The sequence below is a fragment of the Aedes albopictus genome, chromosome 2, assembly GCF_035046485.1.
Source record: "Aedes albopictus strain Foshan chromosome 2, AalbF5, whole genome shotgun sequence".
Taxonomy (NCBI): Eukaryota; Metazoa; Arthropoda; class Insecta; order Diptera; family Culicidae; genus Aedes; species Aedes albopictus.
Window position 1 is genome coordinate 217,537,305 of NC_085137.1, and position 13,954 is coordinate 217,551,258.

The window sequence follows — 13,954 nt, forward strand, 5'->3', positions numbered from 1 at the left end:
AGGAATTTTTGGAGAAATATAATCATAAAAGGAGCTTTTGAGAGAAATACAGAATGAACCTCTATACAAAGCTACTATAAAAAGTGTTAGGGAATGGAGGAGGAACGCCGGAAGGCGATTCCTTAGTAATTCCGGAAGGAGTTCCTTAAAGAATTCCAGAATAAGATATAGGAGGAATCCCCCAAATCATGAAGAAATCGCAGAAGAAAGCATGGGAGACTGTCATGAAGGAACTCTAAAAGAAGCTCCTGAAGAAAGAACTCTTGAAGACATCTGAAAGAACTTCATCAGAAATTTCAGAAAAAACTTCTAGTGGAATCCAGGAAGAAATTCCTAGAAGAATTCCCGAAGGAACTCCTAGAGAAATATCAAAATTTCAAAAGGAATCTCAGAAGAAACTCCTTGAAAATTTCCAGAAGGCTCTTGAAGAAATCCTGAAAATAAAGAGTGAATTCTGGAAGGAACTTCTGGAAGAATAATTCCGGAAGGAAGATCTTGGCAAAACCACAGAAGGACCTCCAGGAGCTATTCGTCAAGGAACTCCTGAGGGAATCCTCGGAGCAGTTTCTGGAGAAATCCAAGAAATAATTCATGAAACTTCTTGAGGAATCTCAGAAAGAACTCCTCAAAAAATCATAGAAGAAACTTTTGTTGAATTTCTAGAAGGAACTGCTACAGGAATTAAAAAAAAGGAAAACCTAAAAGGAATATGAAAACAGGCATTGCAGTTTTGAGGATTCAAAATTAGTGCCTGAAAGCTCATGTATACTTCAATGAGATAGTGTGCCATGCGCATGTTTGAAAATGACTGTTTAGCACTTAACAACTCTTCTTTTCTTCAGTTGTCCGTGGGACACCTTTCCCAGCGGTTTGTTTGCACTTCTTTCGCAATTCCACTTAATCTTAGATAGATTCACTCCCCGGGGCACTGTGCGAACGGATGAGAATAATCCCGTCGCAAATGGTAACTTTTCGGACACCACAGAACCGAACAAGACCGGAATACGTGTAAACGCGGCGGGATGCGAAATTCAACTGTTTATTGTTTTGTCTCTTATACTACTATTTACATAAAGGTTTTTTACACAGTGTGCTAGTGTGGACTTATTTGGGTGGTAAATTCAATGTGTTTTTATGTGAATAGTGTGTTTATAAATGTATTAGGAAATTTCATTCTAAAATTATGTTAGTTTTAAACAATGTCTTTCAAGAAATTTGCGAGATTTGAGGTCGTAGCACGCTCATAATAGTTATTTATATAACGAGTTGCAAAAAGTTGATTTTTTCAGCACGAGTCGTACATTTATAAATACGAAGAGTGCTGAAAAATCGAGTTTTGCAACGAGTTCCATACGGAATTTTATGCAATGATTGTTTCATAATGCAACCCATTTGAGTTGCATAATATTCATAATGCAACTCAAATGAGTTGCATTATGAACATTATACAACTATTTTTCATTATGCAACTCATTTTAGTTGCATAATGAACCAGTTCGGAAAAATTGGCCATTATAATACCAAAATGAGTTACATAAAACATAAATTATGATACTGAATTGCATAAAAAATCTAATGTATGTGCCTCAATGAGACGTCTCGTGAGACTCGTCTCATTGAGATTTTTGGCAGTTGAAATTAGCGAATTAAAGAAATTGTTTTAGAGGCCCGTATCAGATCTTTTGAACCTGGTCTTGCCCGGATGAAGAACACAGACTTGGAAGTGGATGATTCTCATGGGATTCAATAAGCTGAGATCAATAATCCAGCAAAAATGGCTTGATTGTCCAGCGATAAAATGTATGTCGGCTTTAGTTGTACGTATCGACGGTGATAACAATTGACATACACAAAAAAACAGGTTTTTTTTGCAGACACACCGTGTGGGCCGTACTGATTCCAACACCTTACCAGAGTAAATCACCACCAATCAACAGGATTTAGAAACCTAGTAAGATGTTGGGATCAATACGACCCAGAACGGCATACTGGGCGTGAACTACGCCGGCCTGGTGTGCCAATCCTAACATCCTAGGTGGATTAAAGAATATTTCTTTTTCTGTCCATTTATCTCTTGACAAAGTTTTCATGATTTCTGACACCCCCTTTCTTATAAGAAACTCCCATATGATGACTTGTGTTTCTCGCGTTTTGTGTTACACGAACAAATTTTCAACCACTTTCTCCTCGATTCATCTTTACGTAATTAATGGACGTTAATCTATGCAGATTTTACAGAAGTATTTGAGTTTGCGTTCTGAAGCATAATAAAAAAAATGATGTCGGTCGTTGTGAATCATTGCTACTACATCAAAAGTCTGGGTTTTACATGGGTTTTATTCACGGATATCAATAAAATGAAAGAAAAAAAGTGTAGCTCGTTAGGTGGCTCATTTCTGCACTGTTTTATAAATTAAATTTGAAATTAATAGTGATGTCCGCGGTGCTTTGCTGTTTGCTGTTGGTGATGCCAATTTTGTCTCCAATAACTTAAGTTCACATGCACATTGACCAAACGCAGTGGGATTGTTGTAGGAAGAAACTCTTGAAGCTGCAAAAATCAAATAATTTTTAGAAGCTAGTTCATGATTACCTACCCGACTCGACAACTTTTTGGCATAATGACAGGTGCTTTGAGACTTGTCTCATTGAGATGGCTCATTGAGACTCGCAATGCTAATGTGATGTGCGCCAGCATCGCGAGTCTCAAGCTCACATAATTTTCATGTACTCAAAGCCAACTTTTCTCAATCTCGTAATGAGATTTGTGCGTACAGATACTCTGGTTTTAGATTTGTTTCTAATTTCGTAAATTAAATATATGAGTATGAGTAATTCCTCCAAGATTTTTTCCATAGCTTACTGCAATGATTCCATCTTGAATTCCTCCAGAGATTCCTTTAAGAAAATCATCTAGGGGTTCCACCAGACATTTCTTCGGGTCTGGTGGTATTTCTGCAGATATTCCTTTAGATATTTTTTCAAGGATTTCCACATATGTATGTATATTTCTTCCAGAATTCCACAGTCAATTTGGAATTATTCGAAGTATTTCTGCAAAAATGTCTCCAAAAATTCTTTCAGAAAATTTTACTAGAGGTTATTTAAAAGTTAATCCATGAATTTCTTAAAAAACCATACGGAGTCCATCCAAGTATTCCTTCAATAAAACGTCCAAAAATTACTGCAAACATGAGTTTCTTCAAATTTTTATCCCGGGATTCCTACATAAATTCTTCCAGGAATTCGCTAAGGAAGCTTTCGTGAGATTCCTTAAGGAATTCCGCATGGGATTGCTTCCGGGATTCATCATGGGGTTTCTTCACAAATTTCTCCAAGATTCCTCCAGGGATTACCCTGGGAATTCCTTCTGTGATTCTTTCGGGAACAACTTCCAGGATTATTTTGAAAATGTCTCCGAGAACTCGTCTTGAGATTCCTCCAGGAATTAATCTAAGACTCCCTCCACGAACTGTTTAGAGATTCTCTTAGCAATTTCTCTTGGGATTGATTTCAAGCTTCTTCCTGGGATTTCTTCAAGAATTCCTCCAGGGATTTCTTCAGGAACTGCTTTGCAGGGATTGCTCCAAAAGTTTCTCTACGTACTTTTTTTAGACCTCATTCAGGATTTCCTCTGGGATTTCAACAATTTCTTCAGTTCTTCCTCCTGAGATTTCTTCAGAAACTCCTCCTTAAATTCCCTAAGAAATTGATCTCTGGATTTTTTCAGGAACTCTTCCTGGGATTCCTTCAGAAATTCCCCCAGGATTCCCTGTGAATTCCTACATGGATTCATCTAAAAAAATCTTACAGGGATTCGTCCGGGAATTCTGCTTGCAATTTTTCTAGAGATTCCTCAAGGATTTTCTCCAGAGATTCATATAGGTAATCATCTTGAGATATCTCAAGAAATTCTTCTAGAGATTTCTCCAGGATTTTTTCCTGAAAGCTCTCCAGTAGTTCTTCAAGAAAATCCTGCAAGAATTCCTCCAAGTACTTCTCTAAGGATTCTTCCAGGGATTCACCATGGAATGTATACAGGAATTCCTCTAGAGATTTCCCAATGAATTTCTCTAGAGATTCCTCCTGTCTCCAGGAATTTCTCCAGGAATTTATCAAGGCATTCCTTCACGAATTCCTCTTGGGATTGCCCTAAGCCTCCAGGAACTCCTTTAGGAATACCTCCACGATTCCTACGGCATTTTTTCCAGAAATTTCTCCAAAAAAATCTCTAGGGATTCCTCAAGAAATTCCCTCAGAAATTCCTCCCGGAGGTTATCCACGAATTATTCCAACAATTCCTCCAGCGATTCATGCATCAATTCCTTCTGAGTTTCTTCTAGGAATTCCTTCAAGGACTTCATCTGGAATCCTCACAGGGACTCCTTCAGAAATGCCCCCAGGAATTCCTCCCGAAATTTATCCAGAAATTATTCCTGGTAATCCTCCAGGCATTCCTCTAGGATTTCATCCAGGCATTTTGCCAGGGACTCCTCAGGGAATTTCATCAAGAATTCCTCCAAGGATTACCCCAGGTATTCCTGCATGGATTTTTTCAAAAAACCGTTTCAGAAATTTATTCAGGAGTTCCTCTAGGAATTTTTCCAAGAATTCCTCGGGGATTTCTTCCCGGGTTTCCTCCAGGAATTCCTCTGGGAACTCCTCTAGGAATTTCTCCTGAAATTTCTCCAGAGACTCTTCTTAGGATTCTTCCAGAAATTCCTTCAGAAATTTCTCCGACGATTCCTCAAAAAAATCCTCCACAAATAGTTCTCGGGAATTCCTGTAGCATTCCTTAAGAAATTTCTCCAGGAATTTCTCCCAGAATTCCTCTAGAGATTCCTCCTAGGGTACATTCAGGGATTTCTTCAGGAATTCCTTTAGGGATGTCTCCAGGAGTTCCACCTGGGATTCGGCCAGGAATTCGTCCAGAAAACCCTCCAAGGAATTCTTCCTAAGGTTCCTCTAGAAATGGCTCAGGGATTTCTCCAGTGATTTTTCAAAAAAGTCCTCCAGGGTTTCTTCCAAGAATTTCCCAAAAATCCAAAATTTTCTCTAAGAATTTCTCCAGGAATTCTTAAAAAAGTGCCTTCTCCAGGGATTTCTCCCAAATTTCCTCTAGGAAATCCTCCAGGAGCTCATCCAGGGATTCCTTCAAGATTTCTTCCAGAAGAAGAGACGAACCAGCCATCCAGGCATTCATCCAAGAATTTTGTCCAGGAATTCTTTCAGGGTTTCCTTCAGGTATTCCTGCAGGAATTCCTCCAGGAATTTCTTCAGGAATTCCTCAACAGGTTCATCCAGGAATTTTTCCAGAGACGGTTCGATGTACAATCTCAATTTTTGATATTAAATTTATTTAGACAAATAAATCATCCCAACTTGTACTCCAACTGCAAACGGATCATTTTATAGTTTTGGAACATTTAATAATATCGAATCAATGTGAAAACATCGATTCCAAGCATTCGATTAAATCGGTGAATCGATTCTGCTGGTCCGATTCGAATCGATTCACAAAAATCGATGTCTGAGCCAAACTTGCTCAATGCTAGTATTAACCTTCCGTAACTCGCGCTATTGGTCACCACCACCAGCACCGCGCTAATGCTGTACATAAAAAGCGAGATTTTTTCAACGTGTTGTATAAAATGCAACAGCGCGATCGCTCGAGGGTTAAACGGCTTTTTTGAAGTGATAAAGACGCATGATCATTTCAAATGTATATGGGCACAAAACTTGAAATTAAAACAATGCAGCTCCGAAACGGCTTGAAGTACAATTCTGATTTGTTGATATGTTATGTAAAAATAGTTAAACTTTCGTTGAAAAGTCATTGTATGTCCAAATATTTTTTTAATCTGTATTAGGCAGCGTCCATTTATTACGTAACGTCAAATTCGAATTTTTTAACCACCCCTCCCCCTCCGTAACGCTTTTTTGTATGAAAACACTAAAAGTTTTGTATAGGCCGTAACACTCGGCCGTACTCCCCTCCTCCCCCTAGAGCGTTACGTAATTTGTGGACGGCGCCTTAACGAGATTTTTAGCCCTAGGTTAGTTCATCTCTGGACCTCCAATTTAGTGGGGTTAGAAACGTCTTCTACAACAACAGCAAAAGCCAGGACTATTCCTCGACCCACTAAACACATTCCTATGGTCGCCAAACCTTTCGTTTCTCCGGAACCACCAAGAAGTCACGGCTTCAGAGAGAGGACAGAGCACATCGCACCCTCAAGGTTGGCTGCGTAGTCTGCAGCAACGAACATCGATGACTCGCTTTGGAAAGTTCATCACGATAGTACAGTGGTACAAATTCGTTTAAACGCACATACTTCTCAAAACGTTATCTTCATGTTACTGCATAATAAAATTTATGATAATAACGCTCTAACTATCACTAGTAATAGTACTTGTTGTAATGCATATTGATATCAAAAATTGTGAAATAGTTTTCCAATAACGAATATGAGAAAACCGAAAAAAGTGCGTTTAAACGAATTTTCCTACAAAAATTAGACAGTTAATCTCTGTGTTACTGGCAGCACTGGCCAGCAACGAAGTGATTGTTGGACAATGCCTCACGTCACACGATAATCAGGATAGATGTCAAATGATAGAGTATGAGATAGGAAAAGTGTGCAGAAGTGTAGAATCATGCAAGGTTACATTTCTTAATTTATATTATAATAATTGGAATAAAGCTGACCTATTATCTACTTACAGTTATAGTTAGTTGAATTATGGACTAGACTAGTAATTAAAATATGAACTAGTAATTATCACAAAGTTTATCACAGTAAGTTTCAGTGAAGTGAATCCAATTTATTATTCTAACCTTAAATTTAATATCACAGATATGTATCGCATATGTTACGGATTAACATGCAATCATTTCTTACGTGATGTTCAAACCGATTAATGTAAGTATTTTGCCTTGAATTTGTAAACGAAATGCATAAACTAATTAAATAATAAAATTTCAGCTTAAAGCTGTACTCGCACCCAAAAAACCGGAGTTTGCGATCTGCTGAAAAGAAATCGGCTCAAACCACCTCGAAAGTTACCGTAACACTCTGATAAAAGTAATACGAATTGAAAAGAATTCTTCGTCACTAGTGCAGATAGTACATTGCGTGAGTGTCTATCAAAATACATACCAATAAAACACAGATGACCTTAAAGTAAAGATTACCGTTCAAAAATCAAGTGCGTTTAAACGAATTTGTACCACTGTATGCTGCCGCTTAGCCAGTTTCCCGTGTGGTCCTCACTACTCCCTTTGTCCTTGGAAGGCGGGCAGGGTCAACCCCACGCCCGCGCCCAACTGTTTTGCAGCCATCAAGAACTAATGCCTACATGCAACCAGATCTGACATGCTGAAGGCAAGAGTATCATTACCCTTCAATCCCTAACAGCTACACCAGAAGGTTGCTGACAGTAGGGTCTCCACCTGCCGCGGCCCTTATCGGGGACCCCTTTCAAACCGTGGGCTCGGATCTAACCCAGTAGACCGACGCCACGATAGCAATGCTACCAGGATATTCTCTCCGCGGCCACTTTATCGTTGTACTTGTAAGGGACGATTTCGTCCGCAGGGCATCTGCATGACCTACAAAGCTGACTCCAAATCCCTGGACCGCCTCTTGTATCCCATCTGAACTAGCCATTCTCCGAGTCCACGCGCCACATCCTCTGTAGCTCCAATACGATGTGGGTTATAGCCTTGGAACGGTATTCCAGCCAAACTCATCCCTACACATCCTCTGCAAGATTGTCCGGTGTTGTGTCCTCCCCACATATGTGGCATATGTGGCAAATATGCGGTCATGCAGTGTGCGAAAACGCAGGCTCCGTCGTTTGCTCTAAGCCAGTACAAACCGTACATTCGGGAGAACTCGCATGCCCAAAACGGTGTAGATACTGTCGGATGCAATCAGTTTGAATATTTGTTATCTTTGGTTCAATCTAGCAACCCTTGCATTTACAAATAAACATAACAATCTGTCAGTATCTTCTTCTTCTTGGCGTAACGTCCTCACTGGGACAAAGCCTGCTTCTCAGCCACAGTTTTTAACTGAGAGCTTCCTCTGCCAATGACCATTTTGCATGTGTATATCGTGTGGCGGGCACGAAGATACTCTATGCCCAAGGAAGTCAAGGAAATTTCCTTTACGAAAAGATCCTGGACCGACGGGGAATCGAACCCGTCACCCTCAGCATGGTTATGCTGAATACCCGTGCGTTTACCGCCTCGGCTATATGGGCTCTAATCTGTCAGTATATTAGTATCAATGGCTGTTCGCCACTCGAGCAAAAAAGATCTAGTAATAAAGTACAACTTTGAAGATCTAATGGTTTTCAACAATTCATCAAGCAAAAGTTTCAGAAACTATACAATGCATTGTTTTTACTAACACGACCTATTTGATTACATACTGGTATCCATCTTTATTTGGCAGCACTGACAATTTAAACCTCTTTATTTACAAAACAATCAACAGCTGATGCATGATACGCCAGTTTACGCAAACCAGCTCACCACGCCACACACCACCGTGTCAAGACCAGCCACCAAGTGTTGGTAAACTCACCACGCGACCGCAGATCTTCACCCACATACCTACAAATACAAGATCATCACACTTGTTTAGCTCTCGAACTCACCACTACGCAAAGAATACGAGCAAGTGTGCAAGTTGTTGCAACCACTTGTTGTAGCATCGCACGCTAATACACCTTAAGATAATGTAGCACTACAAACACTACTTGTATCACGTCACGTTGCATCGAACAGAACCGACCCACCACACTGACTGGCAGTAAGCGATCGAAGAATAATGAATGAACTGCACTCGTCAGTCACGACGACAACCACGACGGCAAGAGGCCACCGACTCGGTCGACTACAAACATCTCACACGATCAAAATTGGCACTTGATCAAGCGAAACAAGTTTGCCGCGTTTGCTTCCTTCCGCTGTTTCTACACTACACACTTGTTGACGCGCGGTTTGTAGTTGGTTGTTGGACGCGGGTGGTTTGTTAAACTGTGAGGCTGCGGCAGTGTGGTGAGGAGGTGGGCGCTACCAACCTACCCGCAAGGCAAATGGTGGCCAATGACACTTGGCGGCTGATCTTACCAGCTGTTACGATCACTTACGTTGAACTTCTTCTGGTATTCTTTGGGCTGTTTTGATTGACAGTCGTTAATTGTAGTCTCGTGGCGTTTCTTCTTGCACAATCTGTTTCGCCGGTTTGTCACACAGAACACTATGTTGGACTAGATTTTTTTTTTCTTCTTGGGTTTTATGACACCTTATCGATGGTCTATGAACACACTATCACTATTTTTTCGAGCTTGAGGGAGCAGTTGTTTGACTTCACGTAGACACTGAATTTTCCCTTTAGAACGAATGATTTATCACAGTTTTCAGCTTCGCACGCTCGCGTATTTTTCACTTAGCGACGGTTATTCGACGGCTCGGTTCACCGAATGAGTTCAGGATCGTTTCTTGGGCAGCACACAACTAGCGGATTAACACCGTAGGCGATTGCTCGGAAACTCGTATGCAGTGCTGAGTTGATTGAGGAGAGGAGAGCTGACCGTAATGGTGATGGTAGAGTAGGTACTGATAAAAGACGGCCGCGACGATGATGACAACGCTTCTATACTCGTACGACAGTGGATAGTGGCTCTTCTGCTGTCTTCAACTCTCTGCGAATAAAAAAGAAAAATACGAGAGAGATATTTTTAGAACCTGGTTTCTCATCGTAATAGGCTGTTTTACCTCACGCAAATCTGACAGGAAATGGCCTACTTTCCCACACCAAATTATCAGTGCTGTAATGGTTCATTACAGCACTGATTTGCGTTGCGTAATGAACCATTACAGCACTGTTTTCAGTTTTGGTCAACTTCTTGATGCTTTCTGGACGCAGGTTTGGAAATTTGTGACAACTGCACAGTATAACCTGCTATAATCAGACTTTCTTAAACATGGCTATGAATATCAGTGTGCAGTTTGATGAAAAATTTTTGTTGAAAACTATCCTCAAGTGGTAATTTATGAAATTGCAAAAAACGTTGTACGCATCTCGGTGCAGAACTCGATTTTTACAGCACTCGTCGTACTTATCCAACTCGGCAAGCCTCGTTGGATAAGTGTACAACTCGTGCTGTAAAAATCTTCATTCTGCACCTTGTTGCGTAAACTACTATTGTCAATAATAGGGTTTAGTGTGCCATAAAGATTGACTTGATTTTGCTGGGAAACGTTCTGTAACGCACTTTTCATTTGAAATCGTTGCTATTCAATTCATCTGGACCTGATGGATATTGGAGCGTGCTCGTATTAAGCTTTCCGGGAACCTTTCGGCAGGTACGTCGGTCTATGAGTGTGCTCCGTTTCAACAGTGCATCAAAATTTCAGCCGCACAAATCTCAAGAAGCAAGCTTCAAAGAATAGTGCATTTCAATATTCTGTTCTTGCTCACTTGTAATAAGCTTAAAATAAGAAGCTCAGGTGCGCTGGTTCTGTTTACGAAGAGATTTGTGACCTCGAAATCGGTAGTAGGTGCCAAAGCCGGCCATTGTGGTGGCCATTTTGGGATTCTAACAAGTCTGTCCTTAAGGCCGCACGGGACGACGTGTAATTTTTCCTATCTTCCTTCTCTTTCTAACAATTTGCCTCGCGATTTTGAAGAAGCAAATATCAATTTCCACTGCACTGACGTAGCTGAAACTTTAGTCGATTGTGCATCACAAGTGAGCAAATGAACGATCAAATTTCTAGTCAATATTATGAAGTAGAAGTTGAGATTTGCATCTTACTAGCAACAGAGCAATGGCGGACGATTCAACCACCGTCCCGTCCGGCCTTAAAGGGGTGCTTTGGATTAACCTTGCATGTGACCTTGCACTACTTTTCTGCGTCTAACGTAACATCTTAAAAGGGTTAAGCGTTACATTACAATTATAATAAAAATGAATCAACAATTCTTCGCCACAACACTCAGTTCACGGCTGCAGTTCTCCATCCTCGGCCGCGTCCCACATTCGCCAGATCGTTTTGCACTCGTTACACCCACCTTACACGCTGCCCTCCAGGTCTTCTTGTACCAACCTGATCTCTTGCGAACACCAGCTTTGCAGGGCTATTGTCTGGTATTCTCACAACATTTGCCACCTTCTGGGTACTAGGTTCACCGTAGACTGCAGCGAGCTTGTGGTACATTTTTCGTCGCCTCACACTGATCTCCAAAGATGGTATGGCACCAGGGATGTTTTCGATCACCTGGCAATCGTTTGACTCATTTGTCCATAACTGTGTGACACGACGCTTGAATACTTCGAGGGCTTGCAGGTCCTCCACGAACATAGTCAAGGTCTCGTACCCATAGAGAACCAGCGGTTTAACAAGCATCTTATACATGGTACGTTTGGTGCGAGGATGTTTATTGTGTTACCTAGGCCTGACTTCCACTAATGATGCATTTTCGTATTTCACGGCTAACGGTGTTGTGTGCTGTTAAGGTTCCGTAGTAGATGAATTCCTCCACCACCAAAGTGTCCCTAGGTTGGCAGGATTTCGTGCCTCGGCTGCTGCATAACACATTCCAGGGCGATGTTGAACAGCAGGCATGTGAGTCCAACATGTTGGCGTAGTCCCCGGCGAGTTTCGAATGCACGAGATTGATTGCTTGAAACCCATACGCAGTTTTATTTGCACCGTTCATCGTCACTGTGATCAATCTAGTGAGCTCGAATCCCGGAGAAGCTGTTCTTGTCCATGTTTTTCCATAGCTCTCTGCGGTAGAGACTGTCGTATGCCGCCTTGAAGTCTATGAACATTGAATAGGTGGTGCGTTGGAACCCAGGTTGAGATTTGGTATTCGCGGCTGTTTTTTAGGATTTACCGCACGGTGCAGATCTGGCCCGTTGTCGAGCGGCCTTCAACGAAGTCAGATTGACAACTTCCCAAAAATTTATTTACTTTCGCTCAGATGTTCTCACACTCCAACTTGCTCCAGTCTTGTAGGTGGGGCAAATTTCCTCTTCCTTCCACTTCTCCTGTAGCTGTTCAGGCTCCTGGGAGGGGAGAGGACATGACAGAGCGATACGTCGAGAAGAAGTTCTGTTGCGCTGGATGCATCTAACGCAAGTGAAAGTCGTGATTCGACTGCATCCATTGCTCCAGAATCAACAGCGCATATACAACGACAGCAACTACGAGATGAACTAGCGCTCCTCCCGCAACTGCAGTCATGCAGTTCAGTAGGACAGACCCTATGTTCTTCTTCTACTTTTTTTATGGCTCTATGTCCTCACTGGGACTTGGCCTGCCTCGCTTCAACTTAGTGTTCTTTGAGCACTTCCACAGTTGTTAATTGAAGGGCTTTCTTTGTGTGCCACTGCATGAATTTGTATATTGTGAGGTAAGTACAATGATGTACTGACTATGCCCCATGTCCCGGCACCGAATATCAAAGCATCGGAATTCCTATCGGTAAACAAGTGCAGTAAGCATCATAAACCAGGATATTTTGCTACAGTACTTGGAGGCCGTACAGAACCTCGAGGATCTGCAGTTTACAGTGTATTCAGCGGCGGTGGTTGTTGTCAAGACGCTGGGATTATGGACGCGCCCGCAAGGAGACGGTGGAGCTCGCGCATGCCCAAGCACACAAAAACCATACATTACGGACCAAGATTGTTCGATTAGCACAGTACAAGCAAGTGAATCGATCAACGAGGCTAGCTCGTTATGTTGCTGAAATTATGAAGCCCACAGAACTCCGAAATCTCACAGAAGTCAACATTATAGAGATTCTCGCCACCCATCTACAGCGGTTGAGAGCTCTTGCGAAACGATTGCAGCGTTATGAAGAATGTTCGAAGTGGAAAGAACAAAACCGGATGTTCAACATAAACGAAAGTAAATTCACAACTGCATCCGTAACGACAAGTTTGGCGACGTCACACAGTTCTGGGTATTGATCCACTTCAAAAAACTGAATTTGAACGAACTATAGAAGATTATGCGTCAAAAAAGACTGCCAAATCTGACTAATTACTAACCGAACATGGCCATGTCGCTTCTTACAGGAATGTCCACACGTCAACTTTTTTCGCCTTACTACGATATCTTCCCATCACGCTGTATGGCAACGGCTAGAGCATATAGCTGTACGCGTTTCTATATGATAATTCTTTGTTAACTATTCTTAAGGCTGAAAAGCCAATCTGCTTAATGTAGAAGAATTAAACGAGCCACTTTCTCAGGGATGGACGGAAGAAGTAACAAGGATCGAAAACGAGTCACAGTGCATTGCAGTTGCGATCTCCGGTACGCACGAAGAAAGACGTTTTCCAGGCGGTTAGACTACTGAAGTTACCAATTCAAACCATGGATTACGGAGAACTCTGTGATATTCGCATTTAGAAAATTTTCCAATGACCTGCTATGTTGAAGTCGCTTCTCATTTAATCATCGGTGTAGACAGACAAACTGATAGTATGTGAAATTTGGGGATGGTAACATAAGGCTGAATTTCAAAAGGCTGAATGCACATAAGGCTGAATACAAAAGGCTGAAACTATGGATATGTAACAAAAGGCTGAAATTACAAAAGGCTGAAATAACAGAAGGCTGAAAACATGGCAAATTCCAAAATTTGAAATATGCATAATAATGAACTCTATAGAATCTGAGCTAAGGGTTTAATGATTTAAAAGATGGTATTACACAAGGTATTATATTTTCCAGAATACTATTCCCCGGAGTGGCATTTACCGAAATGTCGTTCCCGTTGGTGCTGTGTCATTATGCCGAAGGATATCAGGCCTCAAATGCCGCTAAGGCGAATGGGTTATAATGATTTGAATGCTAAGGAGGTTTACTAGGCAGCCTAGTTGAATGGTCAAATTATGATCTATGCATTTACCTCGAAAG

The 13,954-nt window shown here is 41.4% G+C and overlaps 1 protein-coding gene and 1 long non-coding RNA gene across 7 annotated transcripts in view; one reads left to right on the forward strand and one right to left on the reverse strand.

The window, feature by feature from the left end:
* Positions 1 to 13,954, forward strand: part of LOC109433057 (cGMP-dependent protein kinase, isozyme 2 forms cD4/T1/T3A/T3B) — an 822,160-nt gene that overhangs the window by 81,780 nt on the left and 726,426 nt on the right. The gene's annotated exons all lie outside the window — the stretch shown is intronic.
* The window catches only part of LOC134287021 (uncharacterized), a 33,036-nt gene continuing 28,442 nt past the window's right edge, over positions 9,361 to 13,954 (reverse strand). For all 4 annotated transcript variants that reach the window (XR_009996961.1, XR_009996958.1, XR_009996959.1 and 1 more), the window contains exon 3: positions 9,361 to 9,717. This is a non-coding gene — a long non-coding RNA (uncharacterized LOC134287021). The remainder of the gene's footprint in view (positions 9,718 to 13,954) is intronic.